The sequence below is a fragment of the Mirounga leonina genome, unplaced genomic scaffold (assembly GCF_011800145.1).
Source record: "Mirounga leonina isolate KUSES-001 unplaced genomic scaffold, KU_Mleo_1.0 Mir_153, whole genome shotgun sequence".
NCBI lineage: Eukaryota > Metazoa > Chordata > Mammalia > Carnivora > Phocidae > Mirounga > Mirounga leonina.
The window spans coordinates 3895685-3917580 of NW_023270387.1; positions in this window are offsets into that span (position 1 = coordinate 3895685).

The following is a 21896-nucleotide window of genomic DNA, read 5'->3' on the forward strand; positions in this document are numbered from 1 at the left end:
ATAATCTCGCAAATGTGCCCACAGTTTTGTTTTATGTTCTGCTACATTCCCCGTGAGGCTTGAAGTGACCTCCTGCGGATTCCAAATCAAACGGGCCCATTGTTTGTTGCTTTGATTTTTCACACTGAGACCTAAAGCACTTTGTCGTAACTTTTTTTTTTAATCTTAAAAAATCATCCTTTCCTGGCTTCCTTCTACACGAAGACCTGAGAGACACAATGATGGCAGTGCAAATAAATGAATCTACACGCAATTCTTCAGTACAACAATGGCCTTGAAAACTAACCCGATTCAGCTGAGTGGACGACCTTTGCGTAGACTCCCATTTCCTTCCTTGCTGCTGTTGGAGTTTGCTTGTCATCTGCGTTCTGTCCCTGTTGGCCATTCCATGCCTGTGGTTACAGCTTGATGTCTCACAGCCCATCAGGGGCCCTGGGGCAGCTGCCTGGGCAGGAGGGACTAGGGGCTCAAAGGAAACCAGGGGCCTGGCCTTGCACGTGAGGTTTTATAAATGAATTTGGAGCAATGCTTGTTTTTCATGGTTTTTCTTTCCCATCACCCCTGCTTTGTTTCCTCTGCAGTATGTGCCTTCGTTTGAATGACGCCTCTTCCAACTTAATCTGTGGTTTATTATGAAGTCTTGGTTCTGTTAGGATGTTCTAAACAATCCTCAGGAAATGAAAGGGCATGGTCTCCTGAATTCTGTTCAGGAGCAAATGCTTGAGGGATTTTCATGTATAATAACAACAACAAAAAACAGTCACTAAATTAAAAAGTCCACCTACCAACAGCTTAGTTCATGTACTCGTGAATATTTATTGACTGCCCGTTGTTTTCCAGGCATGCTTGTTAAAAATCAAAGGGTAAGAAGAGCTCATGAACTGAGCTCATCCCCTTTCTCTGGTTTTACTCTTTACTCCCTAGAGAATGGGAGAAATCATTGCTAGTTATGATAAATTATCTCAGATACTTGGTACAAGTAGTATAAAATATCCTATACAATGAGTATTTGGCATTTTCTGAATTCCTTTAAAATCCATGTCAGCTGGATTCACTCTAGGCTCATCTTCCAGGGACTTTGTTATCTCACTCAGGGTGGAAGCTCACCTGAGACAGGTGAGCTCTGGGCACACTTATTGCATTTCTTCTCTCTTCTCTGCTCTCCTGCCCCTTCTCCCACACCTGGCTTCATCACATCGACCACCTCCCTTTTCCTGGAACCCACCCTCTGCTTCAAGGTCTTTGCACTTGGTTTCCTCTTTATTGAGAAAATTCTTCCTGCAGGTGTCCCTCCCTGGGGGAGGGACAACTACGCTCTATTGGAGAGGCCTCCATGACGACTTTATTTAAAAATTTGACCCTGCTATCCCTCCCCTTGCTCTGGACACACTGCCAATCCCCTTTTCTGCTTCATTTTTCATGATGACCTTTATCACCATCAGGCATGATTTAGCATTTACTTATTTATCAGCTTACTAATAGACTCTGTCCCTGGAAAGTAAGCTCAGCGAGGGGAGGATTTTATTTGTTTTCCTCATTGTGGTATCTCCAATGCCTTTAACAGTGACCATTAAATTTGTTTAAAACAATAACAACAACAACTTTGTGCATCAATTCAGATGCACTCTTTAAGAAAAGATTTATTTTGCTATATATGTTTGGAATGGGTTATGATTCTAACAATAAAAAAAGTAACCAGATCTCTCCGAGCTCTTGGCCTTTTTATATGGAGCACCAAGATGAATTCATGCTACTTCTGCTTACAACTTAATGGCCTGGAAAAAGTTGAAGATGATTGGTAACAGCAGTGTCCAATAATAGCTAGTTATGACTTCATAGGGTAGAGACTAAGGTAATGGAAAATGGTCCCATCAACCTGATCTTTGTAAGTAGAAACAGGAAGTGGATAGAACAAGAATAGAGATGATGCTTAAATCTTTTATTAGTGAACTATTACGACATGCCCTGCTTAAATCCTAAAACTGATAGGAAAAAACTTGACATGACAAAAAGGAAAATGATACTAGAAATGGGAGGGCAAAAAATACTTTGAATATTCTATTCTTAAACTTCTGTGGGACATTGTCCCCTTGGAGGACAAAGGGCCCTCTCTCCAGAATATTGAACACATAAACACATATTACACTAAAATTAAAACATTGCATGGATTTCAGGGATCCCTACAAGTCTATTTGTCCCAGTGTAAGCAGGTCTCTATAATTTCAAAAGGCTATGATATTTTTACGGTGAACCTAAGTGTGCTAGTTTGTCAGTGAGGAAAGACAGAGTGTGTGTGTGTGTGTGTGTGCGTGCATGCGTGTGCGTGTGTTGGGGTGGGGGCACTAAGTCCTGACAGAGACGAGAACTTTCTACAGGCTAGGAAAACAAGGACATTTCAAGTTTCCTCCGGTGGTCTTCTTTTCACTGGGCAGGTTACAGACCTAAGATCTGGGGGCTTATAATATTTTATCTGGCAATTAATTGTGTGCTTTGTTGACAGGTGCTATGTTTTTGTTTCTGATATATTTTCTGCTCTATGAAAATATCCTGCTTTGTATATAGAGATCCTTCAGGACACAGTCGACAACGGATTGACGATGTTGCGATCATTTCAAATGGCTCTGAACCCAGTCTGCTTTGAATAACTGAGTAGTCTCTTATGTTTGGAATGGGTCTTGAGAAATCCAGATAGATAGCCACAGTTCATAGCAGCCAGCTTGTACATTCATAGATAATGTTAATTGAGCACTTACTAAGCTCTAGGCTGTGCTTTAAGTACTCTGCATGAATTTTTCTTGCAATTTCCAAATTATTTGTCAGTTGGGCCAAAACAGACTGGTCAGTTCTTCCAAATTTTATTCACATCCTCTCAATCAAAGTCATCCAATAAAAAATGGAAAATACACAATCTTAAATCTATTTCCGAGAGGCCAGAGTAGAACTCATTTATATAGTGAAGTTTCAGCTCTTTTGCTAAGACCCCGGTTTCAGATGACCCAGATGATGTCAAGGCCATGTTAGACATCTGGGCTATCACACTTCTTTGCTCCTGGGAGTCTGTCATCTCTTTAAGCAGACTGTGAAAGATCAATCAAAAGTAGAGCAACTGAGGGCGGAGGCTCCAGGGGGCCTCTGAAATACCAGGTTTCCATGAGTGCAAACTGGCAGGTGATGGGCTTCCTCTGGAGACTTGGCAACCCTACATTGAAAAGGGCAATTGTCACGTTGCAGGGTGGATTTCAAAGGATCTTGGCATTTTGTTATTATATTAAGAGGAAATCATTAGTGAGAGTAACCTTTTGATATTAACATATGCTATATAACTAATTAATGCTGAAATTCAGCACTCTACACTGTAAAGGCATTTGTCTTCGTTTTTGCTAAAAAAAAAAAAAGATGGAGTTCCATCATCACTGTACTTGGCTTCAAGTGACACAGGAGCTCTAGCTGTCTAACCACCCACTGTGCTCATTTACATGCACAAAAAGCAATTTCGGGTGGGAGATGTCTTTCCAGTTTCATGGATTCCTGAGAGACTTTGTGAGCAGAGACGCGCCGAGGCTGTGTTAATTGAGGGATTTCTAGAATCACCTGGGGTCATTTCTGCCTCTTTCTGATTTATCTTGCAAATCCATGCCCTTCGGGTCTGGTTGGCCTCAGCCATGGATCCGCAGACCCTCTCCTGCCTCGCTAGAACAGTCACGGATGGAAGCCTAAGGGGCGCCCTGGGGCGGAGTAGGGGGTGGTGGAGCCCGGTGAGGTGAGGGAAGGGGGAGCTGGGTTAGAGATGGGTCTGCCTGTGGCAGGAGGAGCAAGGACTAAGGGACAGAGAGCTCACTGTGTAGAGAGACGCTGGTAGTCCTGCAGATCAGACTGCTGATAAAATATTCTAGCTGCTGGGGGAGGCACTGCTCAAAGGGGTATTGTCAAGCCTCAAAAAATTGTCGGCTTGAAGCTTCGCTGGGGAGTTTTATGGTAGTCTGTGATCCCTTCTCTAGAGCCAATCCAGTATTAGGAAAAAAGGATTTCACTTTCTTTAGACATTAGGATCAAGTTATAGTTGTATGTCTGAGCAGGAAGTTTATTTTTTAAGCATAAGAAGAGTGGATGATTGATTTGGAAAAAAAAAAAAAAGCTGGAATACTTGGGATTTTGTTACTCAGGTATGATGAGGTGAACAAAGGAGGAGATGAATGCCGTTGAAAAGATAGTTTGTTACTCATGCCATTTGTTTCAGTGCCTTTGGAAAGGTCCCAAGGGGGAGGAGGGCGGGCACGCCATGCAGGCAGGGCCAGGCTAGAGAGCCTGAGGTTCACCACAGGCAGAGAGAGCAAGGGCACTGGGAAAAAGCCTTTCCTGTGTTTTGTCTGGGAAGGAATGGGAGAGGCCGGGTGAGCATGCTATGCAGGGTAAGACTGGTTAGTGTGAATACTTTCAGGCATGGTTGGGGGGGGAGGGGTGGTATAGGAATTGCCCCTAGTTGTCAGGTGTCTGGCTTGGAGTGATTAGGGCAGAGAAAGAGTGTCTTACAGTCAAGACCAGGTAGGAGGAGAGGATGAGTGTTGGATAGTTACTGTGGTGTAGAAGGTATGTCCCAGGAAGAATCATCTGGCTATCTCTAGAACCTGATAACCCTGGGAGGGACAGGCTATCCGGGTCAGCAAGGCCCCCCCACCGATGCCAGACACCTCGTACAGGAACCAGATGACTAGTTAATCCAGCTACGTGCAGGCTTCGCCATTCTCTCTTTACACAAAAGAGTTTAAGTGTGTAACTAGCAAAATAAACGTCACCGTCCCCATCTCCTAAGGTCTCTTGGGTGTCTGTGGAAGGAGCAAGCCAGAGTTGAGTGGTTTCGTGGCAGAAGAGTAACAGATTCCCTCTCACTTACCCAGAAGGTGAGCCGGTATCTGGGTGGTGTTCTGGGCAATTTGTAGAGGAGAGGTCTTTGTTAGAGGTTGGGAGCTGATGGCTGAGGAGCTGTAGGAATGGGGTGCCTTACAGACGTGGCTTCGGCAGGGACACTGCCCCTTCCATCTGAGACCCACCAAGCAATCCCTTATGTTTCCATCATTACAGAATTATCAGGAAGTATTTGAAAGACACTTTTAACCCTAGGCTTGCCTTTTCCTTGGTATCTTCCTCCCATGCTCACGCCCCTTCCCCCATCCCATCCTTAAGTCATTGGTGTGGTGTTTCTGTTTCTCCAGTTGCTTTTATATATATTTACATGGAGGATTAATACATTCCATTACTACCTAAATTCTATCCATCTTTCCAGATACAGCTGGAAGTTTGACTTCTTTGAAGTTGTTCATTTATTCCGTTGATGCTCATTGAACACCTCACCTGAGCCAGCACTGTTTTAGGGTAAAGCCAGGAACAAAGCAGACAACAGACGTTCCTATTGGGTGGTGCTGACATTCTAAGGGAGCAGTCAGACAATTAAACAAATAAGCAAATATATGGGGTGCCAGATGGTTAATGCTATAGAGAAAAATAAAACAGGGTAGCCAGAATAGAGAATGTAGTTTGGAAGGGAAATGCTTTTTTATATAGGGTGGCAAGGGAGGGTCTTGCTCATAATTTGCTCATAATCCCTCTTCATTCAGAGGGAACACCATATGTAAATGCCCCGAGATGGGAATGCATTTGGGGTGTTCCAGGAAAAGCAAGGAGACTCCTGTGACTAAAACAAGGTAGCAGAAAAGGAGAGAAGCAAAAGATAAAACCAGAGAGTGATGGGCAGCAGATCAGAAGGGGAAGTGTCCTTTAAGGGTTGCTACACGCAGGTTTTGAGCAGTAGAGGAGGAGGGAGAAATTCACATTTGAACAGGGTCATGCTGGCCTTAGAAAATACTCCACAGGGGTTAAGGACACAAATTAGGGGGCTTCTATAAATTTCTAGGTGAAAGATGGTGGAGTCTTGGACTGGTGATAGAAATGGGAAGTGTTTTCAGAAGGAGGGAACAATGTAAAATGCTGCCTTAAGATAAGGTAGATGTAGGGAGCAGATTGACCATAGGATTTAGCAACATAGAGATTATTGGGAACCTTGATGAGAACTGTTTTCACAGCACAGAGAGGGGCTTGAAGCCTATGTGAGAGAGTTCAAGAGACAATTGGAGAAGAAATGTGGTGTATGGGAGTTTGGTTTTTTGTATTTGGGGGGGGGCGTGGTTAGATTTTCCTAGAAAAGGGAGCAGAGAAAGGGGATGGTTGTTGAACTAAGCATGTGGGGGTCAAGAAAGGAAAATCTTCCTTGAAGATTCTGGACCATGTTTCTCTTTAAAACCAGCCCAGCATAGATGCTCAGTAAATGTCTACTGTGAGAATAAGTGGTTATGTTGTGACCTATATTTCATAGTATGCTATATTGTACTACTCTGCAGTTGTTTTATGGATATTTTTCTTGTATAATCAATACTGGGTTGAGAGTCCTAATCTGACAATGTACGGAAAATAGGAACAAAGTGGGTGCTAAAATTTCATGTGGCATATTGATTGTGCAACATGATCCTCTTAGTTAGTCCAGAGAGCAAAAGGAAGATGCTTGGCTTGCCTGCCCATCTTCCTTCTCAGTCTGTGGTTCCACATTGACAAGGGCCATGCCTTCTTGGTCTCTATATCTTCAGTATACAAACAGTACCTGGAGATTAGAGGCCTTTGAAAATTATTATTGGCAAACATGAATTAACAAATGATTGAATAGCAAGTGGTACAATGGTCTGTGCAGAACCTATCATCATTTGAAAGAATATGGAATTCGTAAAGAACAGCTCCTTGAACTCTCAGAAACTGCGAGCTAGTGATAATACTGCAGGGGTAGAATCTTTGAAAAAGATTCATAAAACTTGAGGAGGTCTTGTATACTTGAACTGGTTTATGAACACCAAAAATGAAGGAAAAGTGATTTTTAAAAGAGTGTAAGAGCTTGTTTTCTTTAAATTTGTCAGACTTTGAAAATTCTAACGTATTAAGCACTTGATTATAATTGTTCTTCACAATTCACTGATCATAAATGATTTAATTATTAATAGGGCCATCACTCAGTGTAGTCAGAATCCCATTATAGTCCAACACTAATAAATCATTTGCCATGAAAGTATCACCAAAACTTCTAATTAAACAAAGTCAACCCTCGTATCCAATCTTGGTCCCTTAATGATGGAGTGCTTTGGTGCAAGCCCAATTTTATGACTTTGTGATCAACTAATACCCAGTTCAAGAGGAAAAATCTCCTGTCTCATGTTCACTTTTCAGCTTATGTGTAGGCACTGACTCCCCCCAAACCTGAGAGTGGTTAGGAGTTTTTTTCCTCAAAAGGAGAAGTGTTATTCACCAATAAGGACATAACTTAGCCACAGAATTCCCAGGAAACTGTACTTTGATTCTTCTAGTAGTGCTTGCTCCCTGTAGCATTGGGATCTGCTACAGATACTTGAGCCCCATTGGGTCAGCAGGCTCCTGGGTCCCCAGTGGTGGGGTTGCTCCCTGGGGTCTGAAACAGAGGGAGCTCCTCTTGCTCGAGGCACATTGAGCTAGTCTCCTTGACTTGACTAACTTTGGACTGATGTCTTAATGACGATACATCCTTGACCTCCCTTTTCTTATAGCATTTACTCGAGAAAACTTGTAATTATAAATTTCCTCTGCCCCTTTGAGATACCAGTTTTTTCCCAGTCCCCTAGAGTTCTGCCATCTGTGAATGTCTTTAGAAGGACCTGGGGGCCATCACTTAGAGACGTTATCTCCTTTGATGATTCTGTCTATCTCACAGCCTCTGTGGTGGGTAGGTGCCTGACTTTAATAAGCAACAATCAGCAAATTCAGAATGTCTAAGCACAGGGACCAGCCTCCCCACTAATGTCTTCTAGTACTTTTCCACTGACTTAGCCCAACTCCTTTTGTTTCAAGGGTAGAGTTGAGTCTCCTCTCCCCCATTCTAATAGCCTTGAATAAAAGCTTCTTGCCTATATAACTCCATCCTGTATAATTTGTCTTTGACAGTGTTGAGAGCTCATCTGTTATTTGGTAAATGGGTCAAAGCAGTGCCAGTGAATGTTGTGTATGTTGCTGAAAGATAAAAACAAAATTTAAAAAGCCTGTCAAGTACTGTAACATGATTCTGCTTGAGCAAGCATATTGAACTCAGAATCTGTGCCAAGTTCCATACTGATAAATTCTGCTCAATGTAAAATTACCTTCTTACCTCCTTTGTGTAACAGCCTCAGGATCCATCCTCACATATTTTCTTGGTTTTTACTGCTACAGATTAGCAAATTTTACAGTCCTTTTGTTGTGTCTGTCCTCTCTTTAGGAGAGGACTCTGTACTTGGTCCTTTGGGGCATGTCTTGATCTGACTGGACATAGGACTAGAGAAATAAAGGTGGTTTTTAGGTCTAAGAGCAGTTGACATCCTTGGGCAAGAAATTAAGGCAAGATCATTGCAGAGTTGGAAGCAAGACAAGACCATACTATTCACATAGGAGAGAAGGGGTGGTTTCTGCTGATAAGGGGGTTCATTGGCTCAGAATATTTGGATTCCTTTGGATTATCTCAAATCACAGGTTCACATTCTTCCACAAAAACTGTTTGCCTTTTCATGTTAGAGACCTGCAAGGTGGTGAATTCTGCTTATATTGTAGTGACACACTTTTGATCCCACTCTTCATCTAATTTTCAAGTGACGTCAGCCCTCTAAACTGCAAGAAATAAGAGGCTTTTTAGGGAAAATGATAAAACCTCCCTGTACTCTCGACCATGCCTCGAAGCAAGAATCCTAAACGTGACATTCACTGTTTGCTTAGCTCTGAGTGCATTGTGAAGCAGTCATCCCACAGCCTTTATGTGTTGCATGATAATTGTCTGTCCAACGTCTTTTTAAAGCACGTGTTTAATTGATGGGGCCACGGATTATAATTAAACTGCTTTGCCACTTTAGGGCTTACACTGCTTGTGTCCTGTTATCTACCAATAGCTGGACTGTCATGACCTTCAAATTCCATCAAGCAAGGTAACCAAGGAAGAATTGAGACCGTTCATTATAAGCAAGTATAACTAAGAAAATTTTTAAAAACAAAATACATTTTAGGAATAAGGAAATGATCTCAGAAGGAGGTCTGAAAAACAAAAAGGAATAGTGAGGAATAAAAGGAGTTAATTCTATGTAAATATAAATATTGTTTGGAAAAGAAGTATAATTTGAGGGTTTAAAAATCAGGAACGAAACACTGTGCAATAGTACTATGTAAGTCATAAGCAGGGTGATTAGAATTTTTGTTCCAGCGTCCTTGTATAATTTGGGAGGCTAAGATATTAGTTACCTTCAGACTTGGTTAACTACACATGGCAACATTTGAGGGAGAACCACTAAAATATTAGAAATACCATATAACTTCCAAATCAGTGAAGGAAAAACAAATGAAATATGAACTCAAAACCATGTTTTAATTAATCCAATAAAGCCAAGAAAGGAGGGAAGAGAAATGTAAAGAAGGAAAGTAGGAAGTGCTGTCTAAGATGGTAGAAACATCACCAAGTTTATCACTAATTATAGTAAATGTAAAGATAGGAAGCTCACTACTTTTTTATTCTGAAAAAGAGCATGAAGGGGGGTGGGGCAGATGGAGAGAGATTCTTTTGTTTTTAATATTTATTTATTTGAGAGCGCATGAGCAGGGAGGAGGGGCAGGGGCAGAGGCAGAGGGAGAAGCAGACTCCCTGCTGAGCAGGGAACCTGATGTGGGACTCGATTTCAGGACTCTGGGATCATGACCTGAGCCAAAGGCAGACGCTTAACTGACCGAGCCACCCAGGCACCGCAAGGTCATATTTGGAAGAAAAATTGCTTAGCTCTACCACTCACTAGTGTGACTATAAAGCAAGTCATGTACCTCTCTGATTCTTAACATATTCATCTGCATTTCATTTTCCCATTCATAATCTTAGGTAACATTTTTTCACTCCTGTGAATTTTACGAGTCCTTTTAAAATGAATACACTTTGACCCTTCTCTTAATTACCCAAAGGAAAAATTACTTGCTTTTATTTGGTACCAAGCTAGTGGTTGAACATCATAAAACCCATTCAACAGAAGTCATTTGCTTCTTTTCCTTACCTTTCATTCTCCTTAGTATTTTTCTCCAGAAAAAAAAAAAAAATTAGCTCAAAATGCATGTATGTTGGAATAAGTCTTTGTTACCATGGCAATAACCAGAAATAAAAGCAACATGAAAATGTGGTACAGCCTTTTGATTAGAGTAAGGAATGAGGTGTAAGGAGAATTATCCTCAAATTAAAAACCTTCCCAAAGTAAAATCAAATTTCTAGTACAGTATTTTTACACACAGTCTACCTTTCTCATCCTTAGTTTTGACAATCCAGAATTTCACTAAAGAATCCGAAATCATTCAAAATTACTTTTATATATGAAATATAAACAAAGTATGCTCTGTGGGTGTGCTTTTCCTCCTCAAAAATTTTTTTTTTTAAAGATTTTATTTTTATTTATTTGAGAGAGAGAGAATGAGAGACAGAGAGCATGAGAGGGAGGAGGATCAGAGGGAGAAGCAGACTCCCTGCCAAGCAGGGAGCCTGATGCGGGACTCGATCCCGGGACTCCAGGATCATGACCTGAGCCGAAGGCAGTCGCTTAACCAACTGAGCCACCCAGGCGCCCTTCCTCCTCAAATTTGTATGGAGAATCTCTCATCCAGGAGGAGGCACTGATAGTCTCTGTTCCAAGAAAATGGAGGCTTGGTATCACGTGCAGCTGCTAAATTCATGTTCAAAGCAACACCAAGTTAGATCATGTTTTCAGTCTCTTCTGTAGAATTACCAAAAGTGGAGCCCATATAAATGCACGGTGTGAAATCTCAGGCTGTACTGAGGTTTGATGAAATGCCAAACACCGTGCTATAAACAGTGCATGCTATGATAAGTAAGTGATGGTTCTGCCCTCAAGGTGCACACGTGGAGGAGAAACATTCGTAACACAGTGTGGGACAGGAAAAGGCAGACTATGCACAGAGACCCAGGGCAGCACAGGAGGAGGAATAAGGAAAGAAGGCCATGGAACTCTTTACTGGAATGTTGAAGCCCAAGTAGGATTCCCCTAGAAAAGAAGTGTACTTAATATCTATCACCTCATGTAAGTCCAGAAAGACAAAAATTTGTCCCCCGTGATGAGAACCCTTCAGATCTACTCTTAAAAACTTTCAAAATATACCAGACATCATCGGTGTTAACTACTGTCATCATGTTGTACGTTGCATCCCTTGCATTTTGTTTTTATCTTACTTATCTTTTAAGTCGAAGTTGGTACCTTTTGACCACCTTCTTCCAATCCCCCCTCATATAGTTCTTAGAACATGGCCACTTTTTTTTTTTCAAAGCAATAGGTGAATCTCTCTCAAGTAGTGAGCATATGGGGCACCTGGGTGGTTCAGTCAGTTGAGCGTCCGACTCTTGATTTCGGCTCAGGTCTTGATCTTGGAGTTGTAAGACTGAGCCCCATATCAAGCTCCACACCCAGCATGGATTCTCTGCTTAAGAATCTCTCTCTCCTGGATGCCTGGGTGACTCCCTGCTCAGTGGGGAGTCTGCTTCTCCCTCTCCTTCTGCCATTCCTCCTGCCTGTGCTCTTTCTCTCTCTGACAAATAAATAAAATCTTAAAAAAAATAAAAAAATAAAAAAATGACCTTTGAATGGCAAAGAAACAGTACTTAAAGAGGCATGGCTGAATTTTTGTGGGAAAGGGTCAGGCTGGTTTATTTGCATATTGATGTACTCATATTAAATGCTTACTACGCTCCAGTCCCCATACTAAATTCTGGGATTTAATAAGAAACCAAACAATCATGGCCCCTGCCTTCACAGACCTTAGAGTCAAGTAAGGGAAACAAACATGTACTTAAAATTACTCAAATACATAACTAGATACTATGAAAAGAACACAAAGGTAAGGAATCTAGAGCTAAAGAAGCAGGTAACTAGAGCTAAAGAAGCAGGACTCTAGAGCTAAAGAAGAAGTTAAAACAGCCCAAGGAGTTAGAGAAAGTCTCCTTTGTAAAGTTAATTCTGATAATCTGCCCAAAATTAGCAAAGTGCAGAGTCGGCTGAAGAGCACCCAGGCAGAGGACACTAAGGTAAGGTCCTTAGAAGAGACAGGTGTGGTGTAACGGGCACAGAGTTCTGGAGCATGTACATGATGAGTACTGGACAGAGTGTTAAGAGATAATGTTGGTTGATAAGAAGCTGAAGCATCAGAGGGAACAGATGGTATAGCATCCTTGGGGCCATATTAAGGATTTCGATGTTGATCTTGAGATCATTCAGAAGCTATTGAAGAGTTTCAAGTAAGAGAAAACTAAGATCATATTCATGGTTCCAGAATGCTCATGCTGGCTGCTGATCTGGGCAGGAGTAGATGTAAGAGCCAGTTAAGGCATTTTTTCAGTAGTCCATGCAGTAGCTGAGAGTAAGTTTCTTGAGGTCACAGTGGTATTTTGTTAGGGACAAATGATGCTCAAAGACTGAGATTGTCTTTGCCAGTGATTTATTTAACACGGGTTCACTGCAGGAATCAGAATATTTCACAAGTCAGTAGCATACAAGATAATGTATCTTAGGAGAATAAAGAAATTGTGTACCCCAAACAAATGATAGACTAATTGCACTGTTTTTCCAGGCAAAGAGGAAATAAAAGAAATGAAGTCTAAATTTAGTCAAGGGGCTTTTTTTTTTTTTTTTAAGATTGCTTTATTTGAGAGAGTGCATGCATGCATGTGAGTTGGGGGGAGGGGTGGAGGGAGAGATTCTTCAAGCAGATTCCTTGCTGAGCACGGAGCCCAATGGCATGGGGCTTGATCTCATGACCCTGAGATCACAACCTGAGCTGAAACCAAGAGTCAGATGCTTAAGTGACTGAGCCACCCAGGTGCCCCTGGGGTGCACCTTTTTATGAGTTGGTTCTCAGTAGAGTTCATCCTTTTAGCTAGAAGCTGGGTATGAGTTACAGGCTTAGATCCCTGACTGCTGAGACACACAGCTAGTGGATGATGATGGCATTAGTGTGGCAGGCAAGGTGGACTGCTTTGAAGATTATTACTCCAGGAACCATTACACAGCTTGCACTACTGTTGATGAGAAGTAGTCCTGCCAAAGCATAAACAGATGTCCCTTCTCTTCCTGAGACTGCTGATGACCAAGAATAGCCTGGCCATGGCAGGTACCTCGAGATTTTTGGAGAGCTCTTTCCTTCAGCAAACAGTATCCTTAGTCAGACTGAACACTGTGAAGTTGCTGGTCAGACATCTTGGTTTTTAGAACTTAAAGCTCCAACACATGACGACAGCACTGCCATTACTTGGTGTCCATGACACGGTGGTCCTCTCCATTCCAGGTGCAAGAGTTAGATGAGAAATACCTAATACCCAACTTCAGAACGATTTGATAAAAAGAAATTATTCAAACCCGTTCAAACCATAAACAACTTTGTCCAAAACAAGTTTCCAAAACATGGATTCAAAATAACAAGTCAGTACACAACAATCTACCTTGGGATTATATATATATTCTAGATCATAATCTAATCTATAATCTATTCTAGAATATATATAATCAAGAATCTAGATTATATCTAGAACCTAATCTATAATCTATAATCTATATATATATATACACACACACACACATATATTCTAAAGACCTAATATCCTTAACAAATCTAAGTTCACATATGTATTCGTTCACCCTGGGATTCTGAATTATTTATAATTTTAATCCCAAACCTTTTGTCATATTTTGTGGGTGTTTTCCTTTGACATACATTCTTCTACACTTTAATGACCTGTTTAAACAACTGTATTCCTGGTGTTATCAATCCAAGCATAGTAGAGAACTCTTTAACATGATGCCATATCCCGTCACCAAATGGCTGAAGGTTAAGCTGCTTAAACCAGTCAGTTAATTTCCTTGACAATTAGGTTTCTGAGCAAATATTTTTATAAAATTCCACAGTTATAAGCTTGCATAGCATCTCTAAGCACAGACTGAATTGCTATTATATCAGAATTAAAAGCTGTCATAACTTTGGGAGAAGCATGCTTTTGCTCTTTTTTCAATTTCTGCAAACTTTTATTAGTCTCATCTTCTATGTTCTTCGACTTGTGTAAAGTTTTCTAATGTACGATTTATATTTTATTACATCAATTTTAAGAGGTTCAGTGTGGAATATGTCTCGAGTTATTTTGTGTTCCTCTATTTTCTGTTGACTTCAAATAATATCTTTCCCCTTCTATTGTCATACTCCTTACCTGTTCTATTTTTCCACATCCTACCATGTTTGCCCCTTCTAATAGGTTTGGGTAAGGTTTGACCTAGAGCATGCTATTATGGTCCAATTTGCCCTATTACATACAACTGGTTGAGAGGTATCAAGGGCATAGTCATGGGTTCATGGGTCTATCCAAATGTCTTGAAATGAAAAAGATATTTTGGCTCTATTCCACCAGCATATCCTTAGGAACACGTTGTTCTTCTACCATTAGGGAACTCTCTGTGGCCTGTAGGTTCCACACTCCCTTTTGACATTGGGGAACTGCAAAAATGTGGTAACACAATATCCTGTTTCCTTCAAGTGCCAATATTTTAATTTCATGGTTGCCCAGGGAATCACAGCCATTAGGATATGTGTTATCTACTGCAGTTCTTATGGGTTGTCTGTTACCTCAGGTGACCGATATTGCCCCAAGATTACAGCTGTTTCAAAGAGTATTCCACAAACCAACCACTCTTAACTGCACCAATTGACAATCTACACTTAGACAAATATCTTTTATGTCGTTGCTTTGTATTTAATTATTTTTAGTGTTTTCTCCAACTGCTTTATGTAGGGTTTACATTGCTCTACTTCCATCTGTAATTTTTTTTTTTTTGAATTAACCTATAGGATGTGAGTTTATTGCCAAGAACAGTAAAATTACAATAAAACTGTTGAAAAAAAAAGAAAAAACAGATATAGTTTGTAGGTCTACCTACTTGTCATAAAATTAAAAGATAAAATTATTCCTGGTGCTTCTTAATAATAAAATCTACTTATTACCATTCCCAACTATTCCTGTCAAATCGTATGATGGTGGAAGATTCCTACCAAAAGAAAACTGTATCCATGCCACAGTTTTCCATTTCTTCCTTATAGTTATTATTTCCTATTGCTCCCTTTTGATGTATTTTGCAAACCACATCAGGGCCAAAGAGCCTCCTACCAACTTCCCTTCAGTGTTTATAGAAGGGTTTACTGTGTCTCTCTCTTCATCTTTTTTTTTTTCCCTTTTAAAAAATTTTTTATTGTTATGTTAATCCCTGTACATTACATCATTAGTTTTGGATGTAGTGTTCCATGATTCATTGTTTGTGCATAACACCCAGTGCTCCATGCAGAACGTGCCCTCTTTAATACCCATCACCAGACTAACCCATCCTCCCACCCCCCTCCCCTCTAGAACCCTCAGTTTGTTTCTCAGAGTCCATCGTCTCTCATGGTTCGTCTACCCCTCCGATTTCCCCCGCTTCATTCTTCCCCTCCTGCTATCTTCTTCTTCTTCTTTTTTTTTTTCTTAACATATATTGCATTATTTGTTTCAGAGGTACAGATCTGAGATTCAACAGTCTTGCACAATTCACAGCCCTTACCAGAGCACATACCCTCCCCAGTGTCTATCATCTAGTCACCCCATTCCTCTCACCCCACCCCCCACTCCAGCAACCCTCAGTTTGTTTCCTGAGATTAAGAATTCCTCATATCAGTGAGGTCATATGATACATGTCTTTCTCTATTTGACTTATTTCGCTCAGCATAATAATACCCTCCAGTTCCATCCACGTCGTTGCAAATGGCAAGATCTCATTCCTTTTGATGGCTGCATAATATTCCATTGTATATATATACCACATCTTCTTTATTCATTCATCTGTTGATGGACATCTTGGCTCTTTCCACAGTTTGGCTATTGTGGACATTGCTGCTATAAACATTGGGATGCACATACCCCTTCGGATCCCTACATTTGTATCTTTGGGGTAAATACCCAGTAGTGCAATTGCTGGATCATAGGGTAGCTCTATTTTCAACTTTTTGAGGAACCTCCATACTGTTTTCCAGGGTGGCTGCACCAGCTTGCATTCGCACCAAAAGTGTAGGAGGGTTCCCCTTTCTCCGCATCCCCGCCAACATCTGTCATTTCCTGACTTGTTAATTTTAGCCATTCTGACGGGTGTGAGGTGGTATCTCATTGAGGTTTTGATTTGGATTTCCCTGATGCCGAGCGATGTTGAGCACTTTTTCATGTGTCTGTTGGCCAGTTGGATGTCTTCTTTGGAAAAATGTCTGTTCATGTCTTCTGCCCATTTCTTGATTGGATTCTTTGTTCTTTGGGTGTTGAGTTTGATAAGTTCTTTATAGATTTTGGATACTAGACCTTTATCTGATATGTCATTTGCAAATATCTTCTCCCATTCTGTCGGTTGTCTTTTGGTTTTGTTGACTGTTTCCTTTGCTTTGCAAAAGGTTTTTATCCTGATGAAGTCCCAAGAGTTCATTTTTGCCCTTGCTTCCCTTGCCTTTGGCGATGTTTCTAGGAAGAAGTTGCTTCGGCTTAGGTCAAAGAGGTTGCTGCCTGTGTTCTCCTTTAGGATTTTGATGGACTCCTGTCTCACATTGAGGTCTTTCAACCATTTGGAGTCTATTTTTGTGTGTGGTGTAAGGAAATGGTCCAGTTTCATTCTTCTGCATGTGGCTATCCAGTTTTCCCAACACCATTTGTTGAACAGACTGTCTTTTTTCCATTGGACATTCTTTCCTGCTTTGTCAAAGATGAGTTGACCATAGAGTTGAAGGTCCATTTCTGGGTTCTCTATTCTGTTCCATTGATCTATGTGTCTGTTTTTGTGCCAGTACCATGCTGTCTTGATTATGACAGCTTTGTAATAGAGCTGGAAGTCCGGAATTGTGATGCCACCAGCTTTGCTTTTCTTTTTCAACATTCCTCTGGCTATTCGGGGTCTTCTCTGGTTCCATACAAATTTTGGGATTATTTGTTCCATTTCTTTGAAAAAAGTGGATGATATTTTGATGGAGATTGCATTGAATGTGTAGATTGCTCTAGGTAGCACTGACATCTTCACAATATTTGTTCTTCCAATCCATGAGCATGGAACGTTTTTCCATTTCTTTGTGTCTTCCTCAATTTCTTTCATGAGTATTTTATAGTTTTCTGAGTACAGATCCTTTGCCTCTTTGGTTAGATTTATTCCCAGGTATCTTAAGGTTTTGGGTGCAATTGTAAATGGGATCGACTCCTTAATTTCTCTTTCCTCTGTCTTGTTGTTGGTATATAGGAATGCCACTGACTTCTGTGCATTGATTTTATATCCTGCCACTTTACTGAATTCCTGTATGAGTTCTAGCAGTTTTGGGGTGGAGTCTTTGGGGTTTTCCACATAAAGTATCATATCATCTGCAAAGAGTGAGAGTTTGACTTCTTCTTTGCCGATTTGGATGCCTTTGATTTCTTTCTGTGTCTGATTGCTGTGCCTAGGACTTCTAATACTATGTTGAATAGCAGTGGTGATAGTGGACATCCCTGCCGCGTTCCTGACCTTAGGGGGAAAGCTCTCAGTTTTTCCCCATTGAGAATGATATTCGCTGTAGGTTTTTCCTAGATGGCTTTTATGATACTGAGATGTGTACCCTTTATGCCTATACTCTGAAGAGTTTTGATCAAGAAAGGATGCTGTACTTTGTCAAATGCTTTTTCTGCATCTATTGAGAGGAAAATATGGTTCTTGTTCTTTCTTTTGTTAATGTATTGTATCACATTGATTGATTTGCAGATGTTGAACCGACCTTGCAGCCCAGGGATAAATCCCACTTGGTCGTGGTGAATAATCCTTTTAATGTACTGTTGGATCCTATTGGCTAGTATTTTGGTGAGAATTTTTGCATCCATGTTCATCAGGGATATTGGTCTGTCATTCTCCTTTTTGATGGGGTCTTTGTCTGGTTTGGGGATCAAGGTAATGGTGGTCTCATAAAACGAGTTTGGAAGTTTTCCTCCCATTTCTATTTTTGGAACAGTTTTAGAAGAATAGGTATTAATTCTTCTTGAAATGTTTGGTAGAATTCCCCTGGGAAGCCATCTGGCCCTGGGCTTTTGTTTGTTGGGAGATTTTTGATGATAGGTATTAATTCTTCTTGAAATGTTTGGTAGAATTTCCCTGGGAAGCCATCTGGCCCTGGGCTTTTGTTTGTTGGGAGATTTTTGATGACTGCTTCAATTTCCTTAATGGTTATAGGTCTGTTCAGGTTTTCTATTTCTTCCTGGTTCAGTTTTGGTATTTGATACATTTCTAGGAAAGCATCCATTTCTTCCAGGTTATCTAATTTGCTGGCATAGAATTGCTCATAATATGTTCTTATAATTGTTTGTATTTCTTTGGTGTTGGTTGGGATCTCTCCTCTTTCATTCATGATTTTGTTGATTTCGGTCATTTCTCTTTTCTTTTTGATAAGTCTGGCCAGGGGTTTATCAATCTTGTTAATTCTTTCAAAGAACCAGCTCCTAGTTTCGTTGATCTGTTCTACTGTTCTTTTAGTTTCTATTTCATTGATTTCTGCTCTGATCTTTATGATTTCTCTTCTCCTGCTGGGTTTAGGCTTTATTTACTGTTCTTTCTCCAGCTCCTTTAGGTGTAGGGTTAGGTTGTGTACTTGAGACCTTTCTTGTTTCTTGAGAAAGGCTTGTATTGCTATATACTTTCCTCTTAGGACTGCCTTTGCTGCATCCCAAAGATTTTGAACAGTTGTGTTTTCATTTTCATTGGTTTCCATGAATTTTTAAAATTCTTCTTTAATTTCCTGGTTGACCCATTCATTCTTTAGTAGGATGCTCTTTAGCCTCCATGTATTTGAGTTCTTTTTTTTTCTCCTAAAGATTTTATTTATTTATTTAAGACAGAGAGAATGAGAGACAGAAAGCATGAGAGGGAGGAGGGTCAGAGGGAGAAGCAGACTCCCTGCCGAGCAGGGAGCCCGATGCAGGACTCGATCCCGGGCCTCCAGGATCATGACCTGAGCCGAAGGCAGTCGCCTAACCAACTGAGCCACCCAGGTGCCCCCATGTATTTGAGTTCTTTCCAACTTTCCTCTTGTGACTGAGTTCTAGTTTCAAAGCATTGTGGTCTGAAAATAGGCAGGGAATGATCCCAATCTTTTGGTACCAGTTGAGAACTGATTTATGACTTAGGATGTGATCGATTCTGGAGAATGTTCCATGGGCACTAGAGAAGAATGTGTATTCCGTTGCTTTGGGATGGAATGTTCTGAATATGTCTGTGAAGTCCATTTGGCCCAGTGTGTCATTTAAAGTCTTTATTTCCTTGTTGATCTTTTGCTTAGATGATGTGTCTGTTTCAGTGCAGGGGGTGTTAAAGTCCCCACTATTATTGTATTGTTGTCAATGTGTTTCTTTGCTTTTGTTATTACTTGCCTTATATAATTGGCTGCTCCTATGTTAGGGGCATAGATATTTACAATTGTTAGATCTTCTTGTTGGATAGACCCTTTAAGTAGGATATAATGTCCTTCCTCATCTCTTATTACAGTCTTTGGTTTAAAATCTAATTTGTCTGATATGAGGATTGCCACCCCAGCTTTCTTTTGGTGTCCATTAGCATGGTAAATGGTTTTCCACCCCCTCACTTTCAATCTGGGGGTGTCTTTGGGTCAAAAATGAGTCTCTTGCAGACAGCATATCAATGGGTCTTGTTTTTTAATCCAATCTGATAGCCTGTGTCTTTTGATTGGGGTATTTAGCCCATTTACATTCAGGGTAAGTATTGAAAGATAGGAATTTAGTGCTATTGTATTGCCTGTAAGGTGACTGTTACTGTATATTGTCTGTGTTCCTTTCTGGTCTATGTTGCTTTTAGGCTCCCTCTTTGCTTAGAGGACCCCTTTCAATATTTCTTGTAAGGCTGGTTTTGTGTTTGCAAATTCCTTTAGTTTTTGTTTGTCCTGGAAGCTTTTTATCTCTCCTTCAATTTTCAATGACAGCCTAGCTGGATATAGTATTCTTGGCTGCATATTTTTCTCATTTAGTGCTCTGAATCTATCCTGCCAGTCCTTTCTGGCCTGCCAGGTCTCTGTGGATAGGTCTGTTGCCAATCTAATGTTTCTACCATTGTAGGTTACAGATCTCTTCTCCCGAGCTGCTTTCAGGATTTTCTCTTTGTCTCTGAGACTCGTAAATTTTACTATTAGATGTTGGGGTGTTGACCTATTTTTATTGATTTTGAGAGGGGTTCTCTGTGCTTCCTGGATTTTGATGCCTGTTTCTTTCCCCAAATTAGGGAGGGTCTCTGCTATAATTTGCTCCAGTATACCTTCTGCCCTTCTCTCTCTTTCTTCTTCTGGGATCCCAATTATTCTAATGTTGTTTCATCTTATGGTATCGCTTATCTCTCGAATTCTGCCCTTGTGATCCAGTAGTTGTTTATCTCTCTTTTTCTCAGCTTCTTTATTTTCCATCATTTGGTCTTCTATAGCACTGATTGTCTCTTCTGCCTCATTTATCCTAGCAGTTAGCGCCCCCATATTTGATTGCACCTCATTAATAGCCTTTTTGATTTCGCCTTGGTTAGATTTTAGTTCTTTTACTTCTCCAGAAAGGGTTTCTCTAATAACTTCCATGCTTTTTTCAAGCCCAGCTAGTATCTTTAAAGTGATGATTCTGAACTCTAGATCTGACATTGTACTAATCCATATTGAGTAGGTCCCTGGCAGTCGGTACTACCTCTTGTTCTTTTTGTTGAGGTGATTTTTTCCATCTTGTCATTTCGTCCAGAGGAGAATAGATGAATGAGAGAACAAAATGCTAACAGGGTAACAACGTCCCCAGAAAATATACTCTAAACAAATCAGAAAAGACCTGAAGCAGGAGGAAAAGAAAGGGAAAGAGAGAAAAAAGAAAAAGAAAAAGATAAAGATAAAAACAATCAAAATCAGAACGAAACAAAACAAAAAGATTATGATCAAATATGATCAGGCTGGTACATAGATCAGTGCCACACACTAGATTTTGTTGTATTTTGGTCTGTTAGAAGAAAGTGCCTCCCAAAATTTTAAAGAAAGAAAACCTTATATATGTACAAAAATAAGGGTTGATATGATGAAGGGATGGAATATGACTGTAAAGATGGAAATTATAAAGAATTTTATAAAAGGAATTGATAAGAAGTTGTTTGGAAAAAGAAAGAAGAGGATTTAAAAAAAAGAAAAAAAAAGGGAGGAATATGATCAGGCAGGGGAGTAGAACAAAAACAAACACTAGAGATTTAGGGTATATTTTGATCCGTTAGAAGAAACTATCTCAAAATTTTAAAGAGAGAACAACTTATATATATATGCCAAAAATACGGGTAACTACTATGAAGGGATAGAATATGACTCTAAAAATGAAAAATAAAATTTTTTTTTTTTTAAAAAAGGGATTGATAAGATGTTGGTTGAAAAAGGGAAAAAGAAAAATTCAAAAAAAAAAAAAAGAAAAAAAGACAGTTAAAAAAATTAACTTTAAAAAACTAAAGAATCATGGTAAAAAAAAGCCATGAATTCTATGTGCAGTGTTCCCCTAGCGCTGGAGTTCTGCCGTTCTCATTGATCGGTGAACTTGGTCTTGGCCGGCTGTTCTCGCTGCTCTTCTGGGGAGGGGCCTGTTGCCGTGGTTTCCAAATGTCTCTGCCGGAGGCGGAATTGCCCCACCCTTGCCCCCTCCCGGCTAAGTGATCTGCTCGGGTTCGCTCTCCGGGGCTTTTGTTCCCTGCGAGCTTTCC